The 9,502-nt window shown below is 39.6% G+C and overlaps 1 protein-coding gene across 9 annotated transcripts in view; it reads left to right on the top strand.

Annotated features, from left to right (window-relative positions):
* The first annotated feature begins 446 nt into the window (after positions 1-446).
* LOC102260113 (dystrobrevin alpha) overlaps positions 447-9,502 on the top strand; it is a 119,603-nt gene continuing 110,547 nt past the window's right edge. For 4 of the 9 annotated variants that reach the window (XM_005869093.2, XM_005869091.2, XM_005869097.2 and 1 more), the window contains exon 1: positions 476-657. The gene's annotated coding sequence lies outside the window, so the exon portion shown is untranslated. Of the gene's footprint in view, positions 658-4,556; positions 4,561-9,502 lie in introns of all 9 variants that reach the window. The other 5 variants (XM_005869092.2, XM_005869099.2, XM_014542003.1 and 2 more) reach the window with 3 other exon arrangements.

Here is a 9,502-nt window from a genome sequence, read left to right as displayed (position 1 = left end):
AAGCACTTTGAGACTAGCCCTTCAAATCCTAACGTAGTGTTTTCAGCATCTGTGTTTACTGAGTCATTTAACATGTTTTTAGATTTTTAAAGGAGCTGTGAGGTATTGCTGCATTTCCTGTTGAGTTGGTAACTGGCCTTTAAAAATGTTTGGTTAACAGAAGTGGTAGATAATCATCAGTATTCCCAGGGATTAGAGGCAACTTAAAACTGCTTGCGGTTATTTCATTAGTTGGTCGCAATGCTTTGGACACCTCCTATTCTTATACCTCTGTTATTCCTTTTTCTTCTTTTTTCTTGCTCACGAAGTTGAGTCAGCAACAAAAATATATTCAAATTCGACTTGTCATTCAGGCACACAAAAAATCTGACTTTGTCAGGGTGGGTGGAGGGGAGAAAAGCAACTTTTTTGTCAGTCTTTTGTATTTCAGCAGCTGGATTCATTGCTACCATGGTAACGGGCCACATGATGAGGTGTATTAGATTGCTGTGTGTTGAGTACAAGGGGAAGAATGAGCACAGCGTTTTACTGAAGTGAAAGGTTACTGTGGAGTTTCTTCTGGGGAAATGCGTAAGGTCAGATCCTGTAGCGCTCAGCCTATGTAGTGCTTCAGAGGAAGAACTGGGGGCTTGGTGCTGCAGTTAACTACACAGCCAGGTAAGGCACGGCCGCCTCTATGAACTGAACTCTTACTGCTTCTGTGGCAGTGGCATAACTCGGGTGGCATTTCACTGCCGCCCCCACGTGGGTGCAGGACAGATGTCTCCTGTCCCCCTCCCCAACTCCCCCACCTTCAAATTCATGTCGTTAATTTGCAAATCTAAAGCGCTGTGAGTGTTTATAGTTCTGTGGCAATGTGTGCGAGGGGGTGTGGAGGGGGTGTGTGCGAGTAACAGGGAAGGACCTGGAGAGGATGTAATAAAATGTGACAGTCAGTGTCGTCAGACCGATGTGCAGCTGAGCAGGGTTTCCTCGTGCCTCTCAAGGGTCCACTTTTCTTGGAGGACACCTGATCGTGGCGTCGGTCCAAAGCTGCTCGGCTCGCGTCCTAAGCTAAGCCGCGGGACAGAGTTCTCCTGCATGTTCGTTCTGTATTTATTGTATCTGAGCTTTTTCCCTCTTTCATCATGTGTAGGCCAGCCTCATCCAACAGGAATGGTTCTGTTTTCTCTATACTTTTTTACAGCATATTTGATTTCCATTAGTATTCTGTTCTTTCAGGCATGGTGGTCGGATGTGTCTAGAGGGTTTAAAAATAGAAGTAAATACAATCCGGGTTAGTATAAAATGAACTCTTTTGCGTAGAGGCGGGTGAGAGCAGGAGGCAAGCAGTTTGGGGTGGCTTCCCGAAGCATCAGTCCCCAGAGCGGGGACTCCTCCTCCTGCCTTGTCTGCAGATCCCCTGGCAGCCTGCTTCCCAGGGGGAGGCTCTGACAGGCTCACGTTAAAGGAGGAAATTCCTTCCTGAATGACTTATTTGGTTTCTTGCTCGTGGTTCCTCCTGATGCTGATGTTTGGTTTTCTCGTGAGACATGTGGTTTAATGTTTTCGCTGGGGGCGAACCTGTGCGACTTCCCTGCTCTCAGAGCAAAGCTGAGTTGGCAGCTTTGGAGGCAACAGCTAACACCGCAGCAGCAGCGTCTCCGTGTTATTCAAGTAAACTCCCTGCCCAGTTTCACCGGAGTGTTTTCCTGTAGGAGAGCCGTGGAAACATGCTTTCTCAGCTAAAATCAGGTATTTGCCACTCATTGGCCCTGATCATGATCAAAGCCAATACATTATCCCAAGTTTAGTCATAAACTACTCTTTCTTCAAAAAGAGAAACTTAGATTTATTAAGTCCATTTATGCTCCATGATTTTAATTGTATTTCTTTTTTTAATATATTTTTATTGATTTCAAAGAGGGAAGGGAGTGGGGAAGAGAGAGAGAAATATCAATGATGAGAGAGAATCATTGATCAGCCGCCTCCTGCAGGCCCCACACTGGGGATCGAGCCCTCAACCCAAGCATGTGCCCTGACCGGGAATCGAACCGTGACCTCCTGATTCATACCAGTAGATCGATGCTCAACCACTGAGCCACGCCAGCTGGGCTTAAGTTTCATTTTGTGATAAGAAGTTTATATTTTAGGGAATATAACAATGATTTGAGATATATATATAGTGAAATGATTAATATAGTCAAGCTAATTATCATAGCATCTCTTCAAATAGTTATCATTTGTTTGTGTGTGTGCTGAAAGCACCTGAAATGTACCCTCTTAGCAAATGTCCAGTATGAACAGTAGTCACCAGGCCGTACAGCAGATCTTTAGACTGGCTCATCCTGTGTGACTGCAACATCTCCCTGTTTCTCTCATCCCCCAGCCCTTGGTAACCACCATTCTACTCTCTGCTTCTATGTATTTGACTTTTTAGATTCCATATATAACTGAGTTCATTCAGTATTTTTCTCTCTATGTCTGGCTTACTACACTTAGTAGAATGTCCTCCGTGTTATTCCATTTTGTTGCAAATGGCGGGATCTCCTTTTTTCAGGCTGAATAATATTCCATTGTGTGTATGTACCACAATTTCTCTATCTATTCATGTGTTGACAGACAACTAAGGTTGTTTACATATATTGATTATTGTGAATAATGCTGCAATAAACATGGGAGTGCAGATATCTCTTCCAGGTACTAATTTAATTTCCTTTGAGTTTATACTCAGAAGAGGGGTTGCTGGATCATATGGTAGTTCTATTTTTAGTTTGGGGGTGGTGTGTTGTTGTTGTTGTTTTGAAAACTCCACACTATTTTCCATAATATAAGTGGAAGAGCCACTTATAGTTGTTTTGATACTTACATTGTTGAGAGGCAAAATGACTTTTGATGCCATTGCTTCAAATTAGAAATTTTGCCAATATTGTTTAATTGAATTATGTTTTCCTCATCCCTTGTTTAAATATGCTTTATTGTTAATTTTGGGTGATTAGTAGTGTTGAATAATCCTTATTATTTTGGCTTTAATTTCTAGAGCTCCCTAGCCTCTCTGATAAATAGTTGATTATCTGTAAACATTTACCTTTATTAAGGAGATAGATATTCAACACAATCATGATAAAGAAGAATCATATTGACTATGTAGTCTCATCTGTAAAATTAATAATAACCTTTGAGCCCTGAGACAATATTTCTAAAATAAATGAAGACCAAGCTAATAACAATATCAGCTAGACATTCCATTCACCTACTAAACAACAGTTGGTTGCTTCTGCTATAAATACCCGTGTGCAGGTTTTTGTATGGGCATAGTTTTCAACTCCTTTGGGTAAATACCAAGGCGTGTGATTGTTGGGTCATATGGTAAACGTATGTTTCATTTGTAAGAAACCATCGACTGTCTTCCAAAGTGTCTGTACTAAGTTGCATTCCCACCAGCAGTGAATAAGTGTTCCTGCTGCTCAGCTTCCTCACCAGCATTTGATGTTGTGGGTGTTCTGAACTGTAGCCATTCTAATAGCTGTGCGATGGTATGTCATCATTGTTTTCATCTGAATTTCCCTGATGACATGGAATGTGGTCAACTTTTCCTATGTTATTTTCCATCTGTATATCTTGTTTGGTTCGGTGTCTGTTTAGGGCATTGCCCATATTTTAATCAGGGTGTTTGTTCCATTATTGTTGAGGCTTAAGAGTCCTTTGTATGTTTTGGACAACAGTTTCTAACAGAAGGGCTCAACAACAAGGAAACGAACAACCTGATGAAAGCACGGGTCTTCTGAAAAGATTTCTCCCCGTCGGGGGCTTGTCTTCTCCTTCTCGATCTTGTCTTTCACAGAGCAGACGTTTTAAACTTTAATGACATCCATCTCCTCAGTTATTTCTTTCATGGATCATGTCTTTGGTATTATCTTTACTAATTATTTTTAAATACATACAAATTAAATAAACAAATACTATTTTAGTCTTCAGCGAATATTTTTAAAAGAGAGAACTAGGAAGAGGAGGGGAGTTAATACCCAGTGTTAGGGAGGGTGTAGGAAACATGACCCGTCGCACACTGTGGTGAGAATTAAACTGATACTTCGAGGGGAAGTGGTCCGCCTGGCAGTGCACAGCGAACGCTTTAAATATTGCAGAGCCTTGGACCCAACAACTCTCTGAGGAAAATGGCCTAACCAGTAAAGCCAAACATATGTGCCAGTTTTTCATTACTGCGATGGTTATAAAATCTGAGAAATGGAACAAATGCACCAGCTCAGATTGCTGAGCTGATAGGAGAAAGCGGTGAGGAGTCAGAGGCGTGGCTGTGTGGCTGCCCAGCTGCTCCACTTCTCTATCTTTACATAGAACGTGGACAGGCAGCACGGTATGGAGAAAGGGCCTTGGCTTAAGTGCCAGGGCGCTTGGGCCCCGCTGCAGACTGGCTGAGCTAATGTAAGTATACAAATGTCAGGCATTATTAAAATCCTGACGTTAGAGAGGAGAAACGTCTGTGGGTCCCTTTTCCACCTACATGCATTTCTAATGTTGCAAATAAAATGTCCCCTACATATAAAAAACTTCAGGAGCCAGGCACTTTTATTATGTGTCATCTTTATTGCACAGAGGAAGACATCAAGACCAGAGAGGTAAAGTAATCTCCCCAAGGCCATAGTTAATAAGAGAGAGAGCCATAGTTAGTGGGGCTCAACCACTAAGCTAGCCTACTCTTACTCCATGAAAGTTTATTATATGTCAAGAGATGCTGTTTACAAAGTACCTGACATTTAGTAAGATGATAGTAAGATGTTAGCAATTATTATTGTGTAATAAGATTTAGAAGGTGTTCTGGTATTTATGTCCTTCTGCACAGCACTGCTCAGAAACAGTGAGATTTTTAGGGCAGCTTTGGATTTTTCTTATGTAAGTTTGAGTACAGCTTTCTTTAGGAGCATGCCCATTGTAAATTGAAGGAATTCCTTTTTTACCCAATACTATCAAGCAGTTTGGCACCTTTGAAGTTTTCATCTCTAAGAATGTGCTTCATAGAAATGTTCCATATACATATCTACGTAGCTCTGACCTTTTGCCAAAGAATGACACTGGTAATGATACTATTATGAGAGCAAGCATATTCCCTTTCCTGGCTGGGTATTTGAATAGTATATCAATTTGTTCATTGTGGTCTTGCTAGGAATTAAATGTTCTGACATTTGCATAACCTAAGGGAGTTCCTGAGAGGTTGGCAGCCGGGAAGGGGAATCAGGCCAGATTTAAAGGGAGGGATTGGTAGCAGAATCCTCAAGGTCACATGAAAGGTTCCAGACAGAACCCGACCAGGCCCTAGAGCAGTGATGGCAAACCTTTTGAGCTCGGCATGTCAGCATTTTGAAAAACCCTAACTTAACTCTGGTGCCGTGTCACATATAGAAATTTTTTGATATTTGCAACCATAGTAAAACAAAGACTTATATTTTTGGTATTTATTTTATATATTTAAAAAGAAAAATCAACCAAAAAAATGAGTTCGCGTGTCACCTAGAGCAAAATCAGGTACACCTCTGGGTTCTGCTCTTTTCCCTATGATATGGGTTAGTTGGGAGGTAGGTGGACTGTCACCTTCTGTACAGAAGAATGTTATGGAAAATTAGGTGACTTGCAATACAACTGAATTAAGAATGTCAACAGATGCAGAATTAAAAAAAACTTAAACATTCTAGATACAAACAGTGCAAGAACAACAGCTCTGATGCGCTGGAATTCCTGGAGAGAATGGTACTACAGTGGGGTGTGTTTGAGAGATGAGCAACAGACCAAGTAGAGGAGGTTTGGGGACACCCTGGCTCAGGGCAGCAGGGATGTGAGGACTCTAGAGGGACCTAGGAGAGAGGGCAAGGTGAGCCTCAAGGGTGACCAGCAGATGCCCATCGTCTGCATCTGTCACTCTTAAAGCTCCCTTTGTCTTTATTGGTGACTTCAGAGTGCTTCAGCTAATTATGTCATTGGGTACATGTGTCAAAGGACAGGGAAGTAGACCAGCAGACCTCCCACCGGGGGGGGGGGGGGGGGGGGGATGCCATGGGAAAATCTCTCTCTAGACATTTGTCCTCTGCTATGTCACCCCCATCTGAGATGGCTACCTCTCCATGAGCTTAGGAGAAGGTGTCTTTCAACTATTAGGCAGTACGTTGATAAAGTTAGTCACTCACAAGGTCTCCAAAGTCATCTCTGCAAATGTTATGTGTGATTATCTGGAGAGGTTTTTATTAACCACTAGAGGCCTGGTGCACAAAATTCATGCACTGGGGGAGGGGGGAATCCCTCAGCCCGGCCTGCTCCCTCTTGCAGTTCAAAAGCCCCCGGGGGATGTCTGACTGACGGCTTAGGCCCCCTCCCTGCTGTCAGTTGGACATCCTTAGCGCTGCTGCAGAGGCAGGAGAGGCTCCCACCACCGCCACTGCAGTCACCAGCTGTTAGCCCAGCTTCTGGCTTAGCGGCACTCCCCCTATGGGAGCACACTGACCACCAGGGGGCAGTTCCTGCGTTGAGCATCTGCCCCCTGGTGATCAGTGAGCATCATAGTGACCGGTCATTCTGGCATTTGGTTAATTTGCATATTAGCCTTTTATTATATAGGATAATAAACTAACATTTGTATTGTGACTTACCGTTTGCAAAGTATTTGGATTGCATTATATTTAAATTTCCTAATAATCCTTCAAGGAAGATGACATTATCACTCCCTGTTTAACTAAGAGGAAAATCAAGCTCAATTAATTTCTTAGAGGCACTGAGTCAGCAAGCAAAACATAGATTTTCACTTACTGATTCACTCGCACCTGCTGCTTTGCTCAAAGCCCTTCTCATCTTTACTAGTAAAAGTAAAACTCTCTTCAGTGACCGCCATTTGGCTTTAGAAAACTGCTATTACAAACAAAGAACACTCGGATTTACTTAGATTATTCCGATTAAATCCTCATTTTTTGTGAAGAGCAAGGTAGTTTATGTACACAGTAGGTATTTGTCTCTTTGTACCTCTCTTAGGTGATCATTCTGATTCTCACACATGTGATGAAAAGATTATTTTGGAATAGAATAGTCAGCAATTACAATTTCTAATGTGGGAAACTAATGTGAAAAAATATGAAGTAGGTTTTTTTTTAATTTAAGAAATTAATCTAACCTCTGACATCTAAGTGAGCAGATTTAAAATAACTCAGATGGCTAAAATAAAAAGACAAAAAAGCAGGCACTTTATACCTATGTAAAACCAATAAAAGGAAACTATTATGAGCCCCCAAACTACTCCCTCCCATATTCACACAACCACCAAACAATATGTATCAGTTTATCTTGCCGATGCAATGCCCTGTTATAGTCAGAGGTGTGTGTTTGGCCTTCATACTTACAAACTGTCTTCTTTACAGCCCTCCTTTGTCCAACATTGTTCTTGAGTTTAGCTCTCTTTCTTGTCTACCTGATATACCAAGCTCTGTGAGAACCAATGATGAAAGTCTGGGCAGGAGAAACAAAGCCAGAGCATGTGATCCTCAGCAACAGATTTTTCCAATTTAGCTAAACTGACGTCCTTTGGCCTTCTTTTTGCGAATACTTTTTTTTAATGTAAAAAAAAAACCCTTTTGAATTGCAACAGTTATTACCTTTGGTATTTAAAATTGTATTAAAAATTAAATTGTATTAAAATAATCCTTTAGATTTAAATATTCTCTTCTGACAGTAATGCTAAGTTCTGAGACTCTTGTTTAGGATTAAAGTTAGGCAAGAAAAGAATATTAAAATGAAGGAGAGCTTTTCTTACCAGCTATTGAGGAAATTATAAAGCTTAATTATAATTAAGTTGAATTATAATTAAAGAAGGTGTTGATAGAGACACAACCATGGAGTATGTACAAATGCTAGCATATATGATCAGACATCCTAGAGAAGCAGTACATACCACTAGGGGAGGTTATTGTTGTTATGCAGCAAATCAAACCATATTGGGAAGGAAAAGGTCTTCGTAATACAAAGTAATTCCAACTAGATTAGACTTATAATAATACTTAATACTTTAATACTTTGATATTTATAATAAATAAAGATGTAAGAATTAGAAGAAAATATTGGGGAATTTTAAAAACAGCTTTAGGACATATAATTGACAATGAACTACACTTTGTTTAAAGTGTACAAATTAACAAGTGTTGGCACAATGTGCATACCCTTCTTTAAACCATCTCTAGAAGCAAAATAGCAAACATTTCCATCATCTCCAAATGTTCCCTCAGGCTCCTTGGTAATGCAGCCCACCCACCCCTCCCCCTTTCCCAGCAACCACAGCTCTGCTTTTGGACACTATAGACTAGGATCATTCATAATACTCTTTTTATCTACTTTTTTCACTTTCAATATTTTCAGGTTCATTCATGTTGTTGCATGTATCAATATGTTTATTGCATTATTTATTCACTTGTTGATGGACATTGGGGTTGTTTCCAGGTTTTTATGATCACAAATAAAGCCACTGTGAACATTCATGTGAAAATCTTCAAATGGAATATATTTTCCTTCCTTTTGAATAAATACCCAGAGGAATTTTAAGTTATATGCAAAAGAAAAGAGTTTATAAGCATAACAATGAAGGTTCAAAGAGGAAAAAGTTATATTTGACAACATTTTAAATTTCTGCATATCAAAAAAATCTCATTAACAAAGTTACAGGAAGCCATTCTCATACTTTATTGGTGGAAGTATAAGTTAATATGATAATTCTGATAGCACTTTGACAGTATCATAAGTTTCAATGACTTTGAAAATATTTGCAACCTTTGATAAAATTTTCACTTTGATTTACCTGGAGAAATAATATGGAATGGACACAATGATGTATGTACAGAGACTCTTTTAGCATTACTTATAGCAGTTAAAGACTGGAAACAACCAAACATCTTATAACAGGAAAATGAATAGCTAGTGATTTCATAACTAAGAAATCTTATGCAGCTGCCCACAAGGTGGTTATGAAACTATATCATAAACTACTGGTCGGGGTGGAAGTTGCTACAAATTTTTTGGAGAACAGTTTGATAATATTTTACTAGGGGTAATTTACTTAAAATGCTTATGAGCAGTAACTTAGTAATTCTACTTTTAGGAATATCTGAATGGAAATACTTTTACACAAAAAATTATAAACAAGCCCTCACCCCCCTGTTGACTGCATGAGTAGGGGGGTCAGGGGGAAAATGGGGAGTAAGGACAATATGTAATACCTTAATCAATAAAGAGATTTTAAAAATTTATAAACAAGGATATTCATCACAGTATTATTTAAAAACAAGAAAATTTTAAGACAGGCAAATCCCCAACAATAGATAAATTAGATTAATAGAGTCAATAAAGGATTTAATCAATTAAATTATGGAACATCTATATGAAGGAAATAATTTAAATGTCCTATAAAAGTGTTGAGAGAGAATATGCATTTTATAAAACATCACCAGCCATGCACTTGATATTGAAATTTAAAGGTAGA

Source organism: Myotis brandtii, unplaced genomic scaffold, assembly GCF_000412655.1.
Source record: "Myotis brandtii unplaced genomic scaffold, ASM41265v1 scaffold289, whole genome shotgun sequence".
Taxonomy (NCBI): domain Eukaryota; kingdom Metazoa; phylum Chordata; class Mammalia; order Chiroptera; family Vespertilionidae; genus Myotis; species Myotis brandtii.
This window is presented reverse-complemented; position numbering and strand designations above follow the sequence as displayed.